Here is a 13,998-nt window from a genome sequence, read left to right as displayed (position 1 = left end):
TAGTGTAGGATAAGAGTTCAGCCTTGAGACTCAAGTTGACATGGGATCTTTACTATTTATTAGCTCTGGGTCCTTGGTCAAATTACTTATTCACTTTGTGACTCAATTTTCTCATCTATAAAACTGAAATAACATTGGTTCTTAGCTCATAGGATATTCAGGAGGATGAAGTGAGAAAATCCTAGTAAAGATTTTATTACGTTGTCTGACATGTAGTGAGGACTCAACATATGATAATAATATAAGACTAAAGTTCCAATTCTTTAACATGACTTAGAACACACAATAGCATCAACCAGGGGTTTAGCCTTCCAATAGCTTCTCCTGATCTTGGAGCCATTAGAAATTTCATTCCCTCAGGGCGTCTGGATGGCTCCATTGGTTGGGCATCCAACTTCGGCTCAGGTCATGATCTCATGGTTTGTGGGTTTGAGCTCTGGGTCCGGCTCTGTGCTGATGGTCAGAGCCCGGAGCCTGCTTCAGATTCTCTGTCTCCTTCTGCCTCTGCCCCTCCCCTGTTTGTGCTCTCTCTCTCTCTAAAAGATAAATAAACTTTGGGGTGCCTGGGTGGCGCAGTCGGTTAAGCGTCCGACTTCAGCCAGGTCACGATCTCGCGGTCCATGAGTTCGAGCCCCGCGTCAGGCTCTGGGCTGATGGCTCAGAGCCTGGAGCCTGTTTCTGATTCTGTGTCTCCCTCTCTCTCTGCCTCTCCCCCGTTCATGCTCTGTCTCTCTCTGTCCCAAAAATAAATAAACGTTGAAAAAAAAAATTTTTTTTAAATAAAAAATAAATAAACTTTAAAAAATTAAAAAAAAAAGAAATTTTATTCCCTCATACATATGAGAACGCAGTATGTTCATTCTCAGTTCTCACCTCTCAGCTCTCACCCTTCAAACATACCATTCTCTGCCTGAAACATCTGCTGTTTCTCCAATATATCAAACATGATTCTGGCTCAAGGCCTTTGCACTGGCTATTCCCTCTGCCTGGGAGGATCTTTTTAGGACCTTCACTCTCTTTCTCTACTCATGTCTCTCTGCCCAAATTTTATCTCCTTAGTGCAGCCTTCTCTGATCACCATATATAAAGTGGTGCTCCCAGGATTACCCCTTTACACTGTGTCGTTGTCTTTCGCAGCCCTTATCCCTGCCTGGCATTATATTATCACTTTCTTACTTACCTGTTTTCTTTGTTAGAAGGTAAGGTCTACAAAGGCAAGAATTTTGTCTTGTTCCTTGTCTATCTCTGACACTTGTAAATCCCTGACTCATGAAAGACACAATTGTTTGTGGAATATATGAGTAAATGTGAGATCTTGGTGAGTTTCCATGATAAGATATTTTGTTGACACTATACAGAGATGCAGATAAGAAACAGATCTTATTTGAGATACTCAAAATGACCTCTGAGGACCAGATATAGGACCACTGACAGACCCAGATTCACTTTAACACACCTATTCCATTGAGACAGGAGTAAGAGATTCCAGGTGGATATGGTATCAGTCAAAATAGAGGCTTCCACTAGTTTCAAGGATGGACCAAAAGACCTATCTAGGAACACTAAATCTCTCTTTGAAGGTTTCTATTATGATGGTCTTCCTGTTGTTGGTTGGACATTCCCTGGCTGTTGAAAAATTATAAACTTTTGATACACACATATTAATATGTGTTTTGGACTAGGTGCTTGTATCTTCTCCCTAGAGCTCATTCTGCAGTACAGGCAATCAGTCAACTGTCATGACCGTTGTTATCATGAAGAGAAATCTGGGTTTCATAAGATCTTTGTTTTCTGTGCTTTACTCTCCATCTCTTGAATTTTCTGCTTGTAGAATTTTACTTACTTTCTAGCTGATATTTCTGTTTTGTCTCTTCCCATTCTTAATCCTCTTGAAAAACCTTCTTTGGAAGAATGCTGCCTTTCTGCTCAAGAGTTTATTAAGTATATCAGCTTTCTGATGCAAAGTTTTGTATTCATTTTCCAGCAGAGTTTTGGCTTAAAGCAGTGAATAAGATTTGTGTTCCAACTTCTCTGTTTTCCAGCCCTTGCCGAGCTAGCAATTCAGTGCTCAGTTTGGACTGGAAATGGCCTTTATCTTTTTCAACCAACGTTAACAAAAGTTCCTTTTGTGAGCCATCTATCATCTGTTTTTTAACTTCTCAGTCTGGTTACCTGCCAGCTACTTCAGCTGCGCAATGCCATTACTCAAAACTTGAAATTCATTTTCTTTGTGAGCAAGGGCACTTGCTATGTCTTTTGGAAGTTTCTGACAATGTTTCATGAGATCACGGAGCTCATTTCAGTTTTCTGTTTCCAGTTGCAAGTGTCTAAGTCTCTGAAGTCCAGTGTATTCTTTTTAACCCTCAGAATTCAGGTTTTGTCCCTTTACTTAGACTAACTTCATTAAAGGTTCTTTGTATCTCCGAAAGTTTGCAAAAGCCCTTGTAAAAACCAGTAATATTTTCACTAAGATTTGGCATTGTTATATTTTATCCTGGCTATTTACATTCCTGTTTGGGGAGGCCTAAAATAACAAGTGGATTTACCACCGGCATCTGATTTGTTCCATCAATCCCTTTGATTGCATCTTGTTTTAAAAATTTTTTAAATGTTTTTATTTATTTTTGAGACAGAGAGAGACAGAGCATGAGCAGGGGAGGGGCAGAGAGAGAGGGAGACACAGAAACTGATGCAGGCTCCAGGCTCTGAGCTGTACACACAGAACTCGATGTGGGGCTCAAACTCACAGACTGTGAGACCATGACCTGAGCTGAAGTCAGACACTCAACAGACTGAGCCACCCAGGCGCCCCACTTTGATTGCATCTTTAAACCCACTTCTTCAAAGTGATTCTTATTTGTATCTTGGGTTCCTTAAAAACCTTCTTTGTAGCTCTGATGATCTATTGATAATCTGACAATTATTTGAGAATTTCTTTTTTCCCCCAAGAGGTTTTTAAATTTCTGCACAGTGTGCTGCTAGTCACTTCATATCTTTTTCTCATTATGTACAGAAATATTCCTCCTAAAGAAAATGCCAAGTAATTACTTCCTAGTAAGGCAGTTCTAGATTCCCAAGACACTTATTAAAAACCAGGGTATGGGGGTGCCTGAGTGGCTCAGTTGGTTAAGCATCCGACTTCAACTTAGGTCATGATCTCACGGTTTGCGAGTTTGAGCCCCGCATCAGGTTCTGTGCTGACAGCTCAGAGCCTGGAGCCTGGAGCCTGTTGCAGAATCTGTGTGTCTCCCTCTCTCTCTGCCCTTCCCCACTCACACTGTCTCTCTCAAAAATAAATAAACATTAACATAAAATTAAAACTAAAACCAGGCTATGGAAAACAAAGAAAGAGAGAAATAAAGAGAGAAAGGAAGAAAGAAAGAAAGAGAGAGAGAGAGAAAGAAAGAGAGAGAGAGAGAGAGAGAGAGAGAGAAAGAAAGAAGAAAGAAAGAAAGAAAGAAAGAAAGAAAGAAAGAAAGAAAGAAAGAAAGAAAAAGAGGGGCGCCTGGGTGGCTCAGTCGGTTAAGCGTCCGACTTCGGCTCAGGTCATGATCTCGCGGTCTGTGAGTTCAAGCCCCGTGTCGGGCTCTGTGCTGACAGCTCGGAGCCTGGAGCCTGTTTCAGATTCTGTGTCTGTCTCTTTCTCTGACCCTCCCCTGTTCACGCTCTCTCTCTCTGTCTCAAAAATAAATAAACGTTAAAAAAAAATTAAAACGAAAGAAAGAAAGACGAGAAAGAAAAACAGGGTAGAGAAGCACTCCTGGCTGGCTCAGTTGGTTGAGTATGCAACTCTTGATCTCAGGGTCATGAGTTCAAGCCCCATGCTGGAGGTAGAGTTTACTTTAAAAAAAATTGAGGGGCACCTGGGAGGCTCAGTTGGTTGAGTGACCAACTTCGGCTCAGGTCATGATCTCACGGTTTTGAGTTTGAGCCCCGTATTGGGCTCTGTGCTGACAGCTCAGAGCCTGGAGCCTGCTTCTTATTCTGTCTCCTTCTCTCTGCCCCTCCCCCACTCATGATCTGTGTCTCTCTGTCCCAGAAATAAACATTAAAAAAAAATTTGAAAAGAAAAAAGAAATTCAGGCTATGGAGACTATAGTGTGGGACAGCGATGTGTCAGAGAGAACAGAAGGTTGAAGCTAGCAGGCTCCAGAAAAAGGAGCCTAGGTGGGACCAAGCAGGGGATATACTTGTTGAAGTTAATTCCTACCAGAGCCAGGCGAGAAGAAAAGTCCAGGAGAAGAAAGAGCTAGAACTCAGGATCTGTTGGTGTCCCAGAACTTCCTGTAGTATTGCATCTGGGACTGGCACCCAGATCTTTATTCCAGAATCAGGCATGGCTAGTCCTTCCCCAGATCTTATTCTAGCCCTGCTACAGTCAGACCCTCTCCTCAGCAGTACAGGTTACTCAGTAGCACCTGTGTGGGAATTAGAAACAAGCGCTCCTGGGGTGCATGGCTGGCTCAGCCATTAGAGCATATGACTCTTGATCCTGGGGTGTGAGTTCAAGCCCATGTTGGGTGTAGAGCTTACTTAAAAATAAATTAAAAACATTTAAAAAGATGCAGTCATCTCCTTCCACGATGCTTTCCTGCCCTCTGACCCAAGTTGGTCATAACACGTGCTCAAATCTATGGTAAATATGATGTCACTGGTGTTTCCTAAAGATACACCATTTACAACATGTACAATCAAACATAGTGGCCTATACCTCCTGCCCCCTGCAGTGTGAACTCCCCTTCCTAGAATGACCCAAAAAATAGAAATTGCCTTCCTCCTGGGAAACTTTTTAGTTTAATCCCAATCCCATTGGCCTTCCCCTTCCTCCAGCCTGTCCCATATTACTGTTCAAGATAAAAGGTAAACCCCCAACACCATGAGTATCCAGAGAATCCCAAAATAGATATACTTTTATTTTAAGCAGGCTCCAAGCCCAACATGGGGCTTGAACTCAAGATCCTGAGATCAAGAGTCACATGCTCTATGACTAAGCCAACCAGGTGCCCCTAGAGGCCCAAAATATTTAAAAGAGATGATGGATAAGGTACATAAGAAATTGAGAAGAGTTTATTTTTGCTCATGACAGGGAAGTGTGAAGAGAATGGGATGAGGTGTCAGGCCTGGTCCCACCTCTTCGCATGCCAATAGCTGAGCAAGCTGATCTCTGGCATTTTACTTTGGGCATTCTACCCTGAGCTTCAGAGAGGTCACTGTAGGATAAGTAGACCGAGCTAGATGATCATAAGGGCTGCCTCCACATTTGGCATTCTGGGGCCATTCAGTGATCAGGGGTTAGTGTCCAGACTGAAGGAACAGGGAGAAACCTGAAAATAGTTTCACTGCTTTTCTGGGATGACATGACTTGGGAGAAATTGTTCACTTGGGAGGAATGAATCATGCCATGGTACCTAGATCTGGACAGGCAGCCTGACACTTTCCTGGTGCACTTTCATGCCAAAGTCAGAGCCAATTCTAGGGTGTCTAATTATGCTGATTTAAAAAAAAAAAAGAGAGAGAGAGTTTGTGCATACTCAAGCAGGGAAGGGACAGAGAGAGAGAGAGAGGTAGAGAGAATCCCAAGCAGGCTTCACATCATTAGTGCAGAGCGAGATGTGGGGCTCAAACTCAGTAACCATGAGATTGTGGCCTGAGCTGAAATCAAGAGTTGGAGGCTTAGCCAACTGAGCCACCCAGGTGCCCCTGATTATGCAGATTTTAACACATTACAAATGAGCCCCAGGTAGAGTGCTTTTGTTGGTTAAGGAAGTTTTCTTCTATTTCTAATCTGTCATGAGCGTTGACTTTCATCAAATGTGTTTTCTGCATCAAGGGAAGGATCATGTGGTTTTCTCCTTAAAGTTGTTAATGTGGTAAATTATATAGATAGATTTTCTAATATTAAACCATCCTTGAATTATTTTGAAATTATGGTGTTTTTTTTAATATACCATTGAATTGGATTTGCTTGTATTTTATTCAGGACTTTTCCATCTATGTTTATAAACACTGTTTTATTTATTTTTATTTTTTTATATTTTAAATATTTTATTTTTGAGTAATCTCTACAGCCAGCATGGGGCTTGAACCCACATTGTGAGTTCAAGAGTTGCACGCTCCACCAACTATGCCAGCCAGGCACCCCTATAAACAATGTTTTAAGCACAAAAGAGAATTTATTGGCTCATTTGACTGAAAATTCCAGAGGCAATTCCATCATTGTTTACGAGTGACAGTGATTTTTAATTTTCTTTTTTTCTGTGCTGACCTTGCCTGGTTTGGGTATCAGGGTTGCACAAGTTTTGAAAACGAGTTGTGTAACTTTCCTTCCTTCTTATTTTTTGAAGGAATTTGTATAGAATGAAGATTAGCTGTCCTTTGAAGTTATATTTAATAAACTTCTAAAAATAACTTCCACTTGATTAGGATGCTGTCCAGACACCCTGGACAAACTTCCCAGTAAAACAATTATGCATGCTGGAGTAAACATTTAAAAAATTATGTAACTGTATTGCTGAACTGGTAAAACTAAAATTAATTCAAAAGAGAAAGGAAAGAGGTGCCTGGCTGACTCATTTGATAGAGCATGAAACTCTTAATCTCAGGGTTGTAAATTTGAGCCCCAAGTTGGGTGCAGAGATTACTTAAAAATAAAATCTTTTTTTATCATTAAAAAATGTTTTTAGGGGCACCTGGGTGGCTCAGTCGGTTGAGCATCCAACTTCGGCTCAGGTCATGATCTCACAGTTTGTGAGTTCGAGCCCCATGTCAGGCTCTGTGCTGACATCTCGGAGCCTGGAGCCTGCTTCACGTTCTGTGTCTCCCTGTCTCTCAGCCCCTCCCCTGCTCATGCTCTGTCTCTCTCTGTCTCTCAATAATAAATAAATTAAAAAAATTTTTTTTTTAAACTTTGTTAATGTTTATTTTTGAGAGAGAAAGACAGAGTGTGGGTGGGGGAGGGGCAGAGAGAGAGGGAGACACAGAATCCGAAGCAGGCTCCAGGCTCTGTGCTGTCAGCACAGAGCCTGACACAAGGCTTGAACTCATGGACCACTAGATCATGACTAGAGCCAAAGTCAGATGCTTAACTGACTGAGCCACTCAGGTGCCTCTATTTAATTTTTTTAAATCTTTATTTATTTATTGAGAAAGAAAGAGTAAGAGAGGGACAGAGAGAGAGGGAAAGAGAGAATCCCAAGCAGGCTCGGCACCATCACTGCAGGGCCCGACACAGGGCTGGATCTCATGAACTGTGAGATTATGACCTGAGCCAAAATTAAGAGTTGGACACTTAGCCGACTGAGCCACCCAAGGCCCCCAAAAATAAAATCTTAAAAAAGAGAAAAGAGACAGAAAGGAAAGTGAACACTCAAAGGAAGCAGGAAACCAGATTTTTCTCTCAGGGCATCTCCAAATCCAGGTAAATTTGAACTTCAGCTTTGGCTGTTGGGTATAATACAGGAGGATAAGTGACAAAACCCTCTCAGAGTCTAATAGAAGACTTCTCTATAAAGCCAGGTCTGCGAAATGGTAAGCTCTTTATATAAGGGTAAACCAGAAGTAAATGCACATCACAGATGGGCACAGTGAGGAACTTGCTTACCTTGATCTTGTTGCTGTCTGGAAGGAAAGGAGATGATTTTTTATTTGGGCACAAGACTTCCTGGAGTAAAGATTGTATTACCCATTGATCTCTGCATCTAGAAGTGGTCATGTGACTATATGTTCTGGCCAATGGAATTTAAGTGGAAGTGATGCTTGTATATCATTATGGAATTCTCCATGTATGTGCATAAAGGAGATAGAATGCTAAAGTTCTTTTCTTGTGTTGATTTTGTCTGATTTGAGAGTTCTTAGAGAGGATGAAAGGTATTGGGATAGACAACTGGCAGTCTCTGCTGTCCTGGTGCAAGAAATGAAACAGGTGTGGCAGAAACAGAAGGTTCACATGAACAAGAGGGCTTCTTATTCTTTCTTTTTTTGTTGTTGTTTAATAATTTTTTTAATGTTTATTTATTTTGAGAGAGATAGAGGGAGACAGAGCATGAGCAGGGGAGGGGCAGAGAGAGGAACACACAGAATCTGAAGCAGGCTCCAGGCTCTGAGCTGTCAGCAAAGAGCCTGATGCGGGGCTCAAACCCACGAGCTGTGACATCGTGACCTGAGCTGAAGTCGGACGCCTAACTGACTGAGCCACCCAGGCTCCCCTTATTCTTTCTTTTTTTTAAGATATTTTTTAAGGGGGACCTGGGTGACTCAGTCAGTTGGGCATCTGACTTAAGCTCAGGTCATGATCTCATGGTTGGTGGGTTCTATCCCCACATTGGGCTCTGTGCTGACAGCTCGGAGCCTAGAGCCTGCTTTGGATTCTGTCTCCCTCTCTCTCTGCCTCTCCCTTGCTCACACACACACACGCACACACACACACACACACACACTCTCTCAAATAATTAATAAATATTTAAAAAAAGGATATTATTTTTAAGTAATCCTGCATCCAATATGGGACTCGAACTCACAACCCTGAGATCAAGAGCTGAATGCTCCACAGACTGAGCCAGCCAGGAACCCCAAAAGGGATTATTACTCTTAAAAGAAGAAGATCCCAGCCCTAGGATCTTCTAAGCTTCAGCCAAGATTAAGTGCCTTGAAAAGGAAGCCATAATTAATGATGGAAGTAGTGGAAGGACATGAAGTGAATTACTTTTGTCTTCATTCCAAAGTAATCCAGATGGGATGCCTGGGTGGCTTAGTCAGTTGAGCGTATGTCCGACTCTTGACTTTGGCTCAGGTCATGATCCCAGGGTCGTGCATGCATGTGCGTGCGCGCTCTCTCTCTCTGTCTCTCTCAAAATAAATAAATAAAAAAGAAAGGAGAAAAAAATTGCGTGTTTGTGTATGTGTTTATGAGAGAAGCCTGATACAATTTAAATATTTCTTGAATTATCTCTTTTCCTGGGTATGCTAGTCAGAGCTCTTATTTCAAATAGGCCTCAATTCAACCTCAATCCAGCCTTCAGCATTCCTCAATTCCTCTTCTCATTTATCCTAAAAGCAGTCTCATATTGCTTGCTATTATCTGTGACTCAGGGCCTTGCCCTTGAGCAAGCTGGCCTTTCTGCCTTCCAGATTCGCAATCACCCTGGGCTCAAGGGCACAGGGCTGGTCTGAGTTGGAGTGGTTTAAAGAGTTACTTTATCTGGGATGTAACTGCTGATTTACGGACTCTATTCTAGTCCCAGTAAAAATTAAAAAATGTTCTTGGAGCCCTTCCAAACCTGCTGAATTCCACAGTTTCAGATGTATACCCTTCTTTCCTATCACTGGGTTGAATCCTATGAACATTCCCATGTTTGTCCATGTTCTGGATTAGCAATCTTCAAAACTTTTTGCTAGTATACTCCTCATAAAATTTTTTAAAAGTATGGGGGCACCTGGGTGGCTCAGTCGGTTAGGAGTCGGACTTTGGCTCAAGTCATGATCTCACGGTTGATGAGTCCAAGCCCCGCGTGGGGCTCTGTGTTGACAGTTCGGAGCCTGGAGCCTGCTTCAGATTCTGTGTGTATCTCTCTCTCTCTGTTCCTCCCCTACTCGTGCTTTGTCTCTCTCCGTCTCTCAAAAATAAATTAAAATGTTAAACAAAATTTTTTTTTAAGTTTTTTAAAAGTATGTACTACCTTACACATTTCTACTTTGACAAGCTTTCTCAGCAAATTTCATTTAGGTACATACATTATAATTCCTGCATGTTGGCATGTTGACATAAATCTGTTACATCATTTTTAAAAAATGTATCCAATGGTATTTAAATACTGTAGTGATTTTGATATGCATCAACCTCCATTTAAAAAATACACAAACAAGCTCCTTTTTAACAATGGGAAATTTGTATCACTCCTTCTTTTCCTTGAACTGATGTTTTCAATACATTTCCCCCCACACCCAGAGTTTTATCCTAATGAAATATGTATTTATTCTTGAAAGTTTTTTATATCACTTGTCATAATTCTTTGCAACAAAAATGTGTATAACTTGAAATCTTCATTTTATTTAATTTCCTCTGAACCTAAGGCTCTAAGTCTTATAAATTACAATTATGAGTAATACAAAATTGAAATGTTTAATTATTAAAGGAGGTTTAAAAAACGTATTGGCACGGGTTTTTTTTTTTTTTTTTTTTTAGCCTTCTAAAATAAATAGGTTAAGTATTTTTTTTTTTTTAATTTTTCAACGTTTATTTATTTTTGGGACAGAGAGAGACAGAGCACGAACGGGGGAGGGGCAGAGAGAGAGGGAGACACAGAATCGGAAACAGGCTCCGAGCCGTCAGCACAGAGCCCGACGCGGGGCTCAAACCCACGGACCGAGAGATCGTGACCTGGCTGAAGTCGGACGCCCAACCGACTGCGCCACCCAGGCGCCCCAAGGTTAAGTATTTTTTAAACCGTCTTCATGTCAGCGTGGCTCATATGAATCACTGTTTCACTCAGAGTCTATGTCTTTTGTTTGTTTGTTTGTTTTCCTATACATTGTCTCAGGGGCATCATGAACATTGGTGAAGCATCATTTCCTAAAAACCTGCTTCATTCTGTTCTCAGGAGGGTTTTCCTGTAAGTTGCTGACATCTATTTAAGTTTTGGTGCTGACACTTTCTTGTTTTGAACAGAAGGTACCAGGCAAAGACCACTATGGCAAGACCGCCATACAGATGGTAACACGCAACAATTCCAGAAATAGTATTAAGTTGTGGAGGGGGCAGAAAGAGTATCTTAGAACCAGTGAGGTATAGTATTGTGAATGGGAAGGCAGGAAAGGAGAACTATAGGAAGCTACAACATAGGAAATAGACTCCTTCAAATCTATCTGTACCTTTTTCTCCCTGGACAGTGCACACAGTTTGAAGATCATGCCCAAAAGCATCAATTCTCAAACTTTTTGGTCTCAGGACCCTTTTGTACTCTTACAAATAATCGAGGGCACCACATAGCATTTGTTTTTGTGGGTTAAATCTATTTTCAGTGAGGGGTTCCACCCCGACCACCACCACCACGGAATGTGCCACTTTAGCACATGCATTATTTTGAGCTGAAGGCACTTGAAACCTTATGGGCTCAAGAGAAAATTTTGTCCTCCCTTAACCACACAGAAGAATCTAAACTGGGGGGTCTTTCCCAGAATAAGGATTATTAACGGATAAATTTTTTTCTGAGTGGCTCATCTGTATGGCAGAGCAAACATCTAATTACCAAATTTTTGCTCTTCTTACTGTCCTGTGAAGTGCATTCCTTTCTTCTGAAGTCCCAGACCCATACACCCTTTTCTTTAGGTCAGAACGACATTCATGCCTCATTCTGCCTGTCTTTGGAATTTCCGTGTCTATGTGGATTCCCCCATATTTTCTCCTGTTAATCTGTCTCATGTCAACTTGATTCTTAGTCCAGCTAGAAGGACCTTTGAGGGGAGAGGAATTCTTGGTTCCCAAAATAGTATCAGTAATTAAAACAGAAAAAAATTAGGGGTGCCTGGCTGGCTCAGTCGATGGAGCATGTGACTTAATCTGGAGGTCATGAGTTCAAGCCTCATGTGGGTGCACAGTTTACTTAAAAGTAACAAAATTGAAAAAAAAAAGAAAAAGAAAAAATTTAAATATCCAGGTAATCCAATTTTTAAAACAATAAACCTGGAGCTCCTGGTTGGCTCAGTCACTTGAGCATCCCACTCTTGATTATGACTCAGGTCATGATCCTAAAGTCATGGGATTGAGCCCTGCCTGTGTCAGGCTCTGCACTGAGCATGGAACCTGATTAAGATGCTCTCTCTCCCTCTGCCCCTCTCCCCCACTCATGTGCTCTCTCTCTCTAACATAAATAAATAAATAAATAAATAAATAAATAAATAACAACAAACCTATTGCGTATTACCAAAAATGATGCATTATTTTTTTTTTACTTGAGTATAGTTGATACACAGTGTTACATTAGCTTCAGGAATACACATAGTGACTCAACTTCTTCATATGTTATGCTATGCTCACCATAAGTGTAGCTGTTAGTCACAGCTACAATGCTATAATACAGTGCTATTATAGTACCATTGACTATTTTCTTTATGCTGTAACTTTTGTTCCTGTGACTTCTTCATTCCATGATTTGAATCCTGTATCTCCCACTTGCCTTCACCCATTTTGCCCATATCCCCACCCCTCTCTCCTCTGGCAACCATTGGTTTGCTGTCTGTACTTATGATGTCTAATTCTGTTTTTTTGTTTGTTTATTCATTTGTTTTCTTAGAATTAACATATGAATGAAATTATATGGTATTTGTCTTTCTCAGTCTGACTTGTTGCATTTAGTGTAATATCCTCTAGGTCCATCTGTGTTGTAATGGCATAATCTCATCCATTTCTAGGGTTGTGTAATATTCTACCATACTTATATACCACATCTTCCTTATCCATTCATCTATCAAAGACAGGTTACTGCCATATCTTGGCTATTGTTTAAAAAGACATATTTTTATTGGGGCACCTGGGTGGCTCAATCGGTTAAATGTCTGACTCTTGATTTCAGCTCAAGCCATCATCTCACGGTTTGTGAGATCAAGCCCCGTGTTGGGCTCTGTGCTGATGGTACCGAGCTTGCTTGGGATTCTCTCCTTCTCTCTCTACCCCTCCCATGGGTGCTCTCTCTCTCTCAAAATAAATAAATCAACATTAAAAAAAAAATAGAAGACAGCTAGATCCTCATAACTCCTGCTTCCAATATGTTGTGATACACTCTTTTGGTTGAAGGATATGAAGGAAATTTGGACTCACACAGATGTGTGTTTGGAAAAGGGATGATCTCCCAAGAGGACTCCCAGGGGCCCTCAGACCACATTTTAAAACTGTTGACCTAGAAAAATATTTGTACACGTGTACCAGAAAATATATACATATCTTATGAGCATGCATTTTTATCGCAACATTGTTTTAACTAACCAAAAGCTAGAAGCAAGATACATACCGAAATACTGAAACCATGCCCCAGGGTTAATGAGGTCAAAACTATCACCAGGAAAACCTCCACTGACCCCCCCCACCCCCCCCTCCGCTTCCAGCCCCCTTTTCTTCACAGGAATGTTAATCTTATCTTTTAGAAGCAGACAACAGGAAAAGCTCCTGCTGGCCTGAACCAGTTTGAGCTGAACCAGTGACACACACCTGCACAGATGGAACCTTGGAATGTTCAATAATTACCGCTACCTCATTACAATGTTAAAATCTCTGCCCCAGGAGCAGCACAAACTTCATTAATATAACATAGGATACATGGATAGGCATGTTCTCCAAGTAAGCCTGCACAACCCTACGCTTGCCTTTATATGTGATGATAAAACTCCCCTTCCTTTTTTTTTCGTTTTTTGTTTTTATATGTATATATTTATTTTTTATTTGAGGATAGTTGACACACAATGTTCCGTTAGTTTCAAAAGTACAACTTAGTGATTGACAAGTTTACATATTATACTATGCTCACAAGTATAGCTACCATCTGTCCCATTACCAATCCTTCAGCCATTTTTAAGTCAGGCTCTCTTTTTATCTTTGAGTTGTTAAAAGTCCCCTTTCTGAAGATTCACTCCAATCCTAAATGAAAGAAAACCACTTACGCCATCTGGGGAGTCATGGCTTTGGAAATTGTTCCCTATGGTCTCCTTGTTTGCTGCAAATTAAGTTTTCTTTGTGTGACAACTCTGCCTGTAATCTCTCTATCTCTAACTCACCAAAGAGTGAACTTACATTAGTTCAGTTACAAGATAAGTGGAATATAGATAAGCAAATTGTAGTATATTCAAATAATGTAATACACATTGATGAAAAGGAATGAAAGCAGCCAGCTGCAATAAAGTGGATGAATCTGGGGCTCCTGGGTTGCTCAGTTGGTTGAGCATCAAACTTCAGCTCGGGTCATGATCTCACAGTTCATGAGTTTGAGCCCTGCATCAGGCTCTGTGCTGACA

The sequence above is a fragment of the Leopardus geoffroyi genome, chromosome A1 (assembly GCF_018350155.1).
Source record: "Leopardus geoffroyi isolate Oge1 chromosome A1, O.geoffroyi_Oge1_pat1.0, whole genome shotgun sequence".
Taxonomy (NCBI): Eukaryota; Metazoa; Chordata; class Mammalia; order Carnivora; family Felidae; genus Leopardus; species Leopardus geoffroyi.
The sequence above is the reverse complement of the archived record's forward strand: the minus strand, read 5'-3'. Positions refer to the sequence as shown.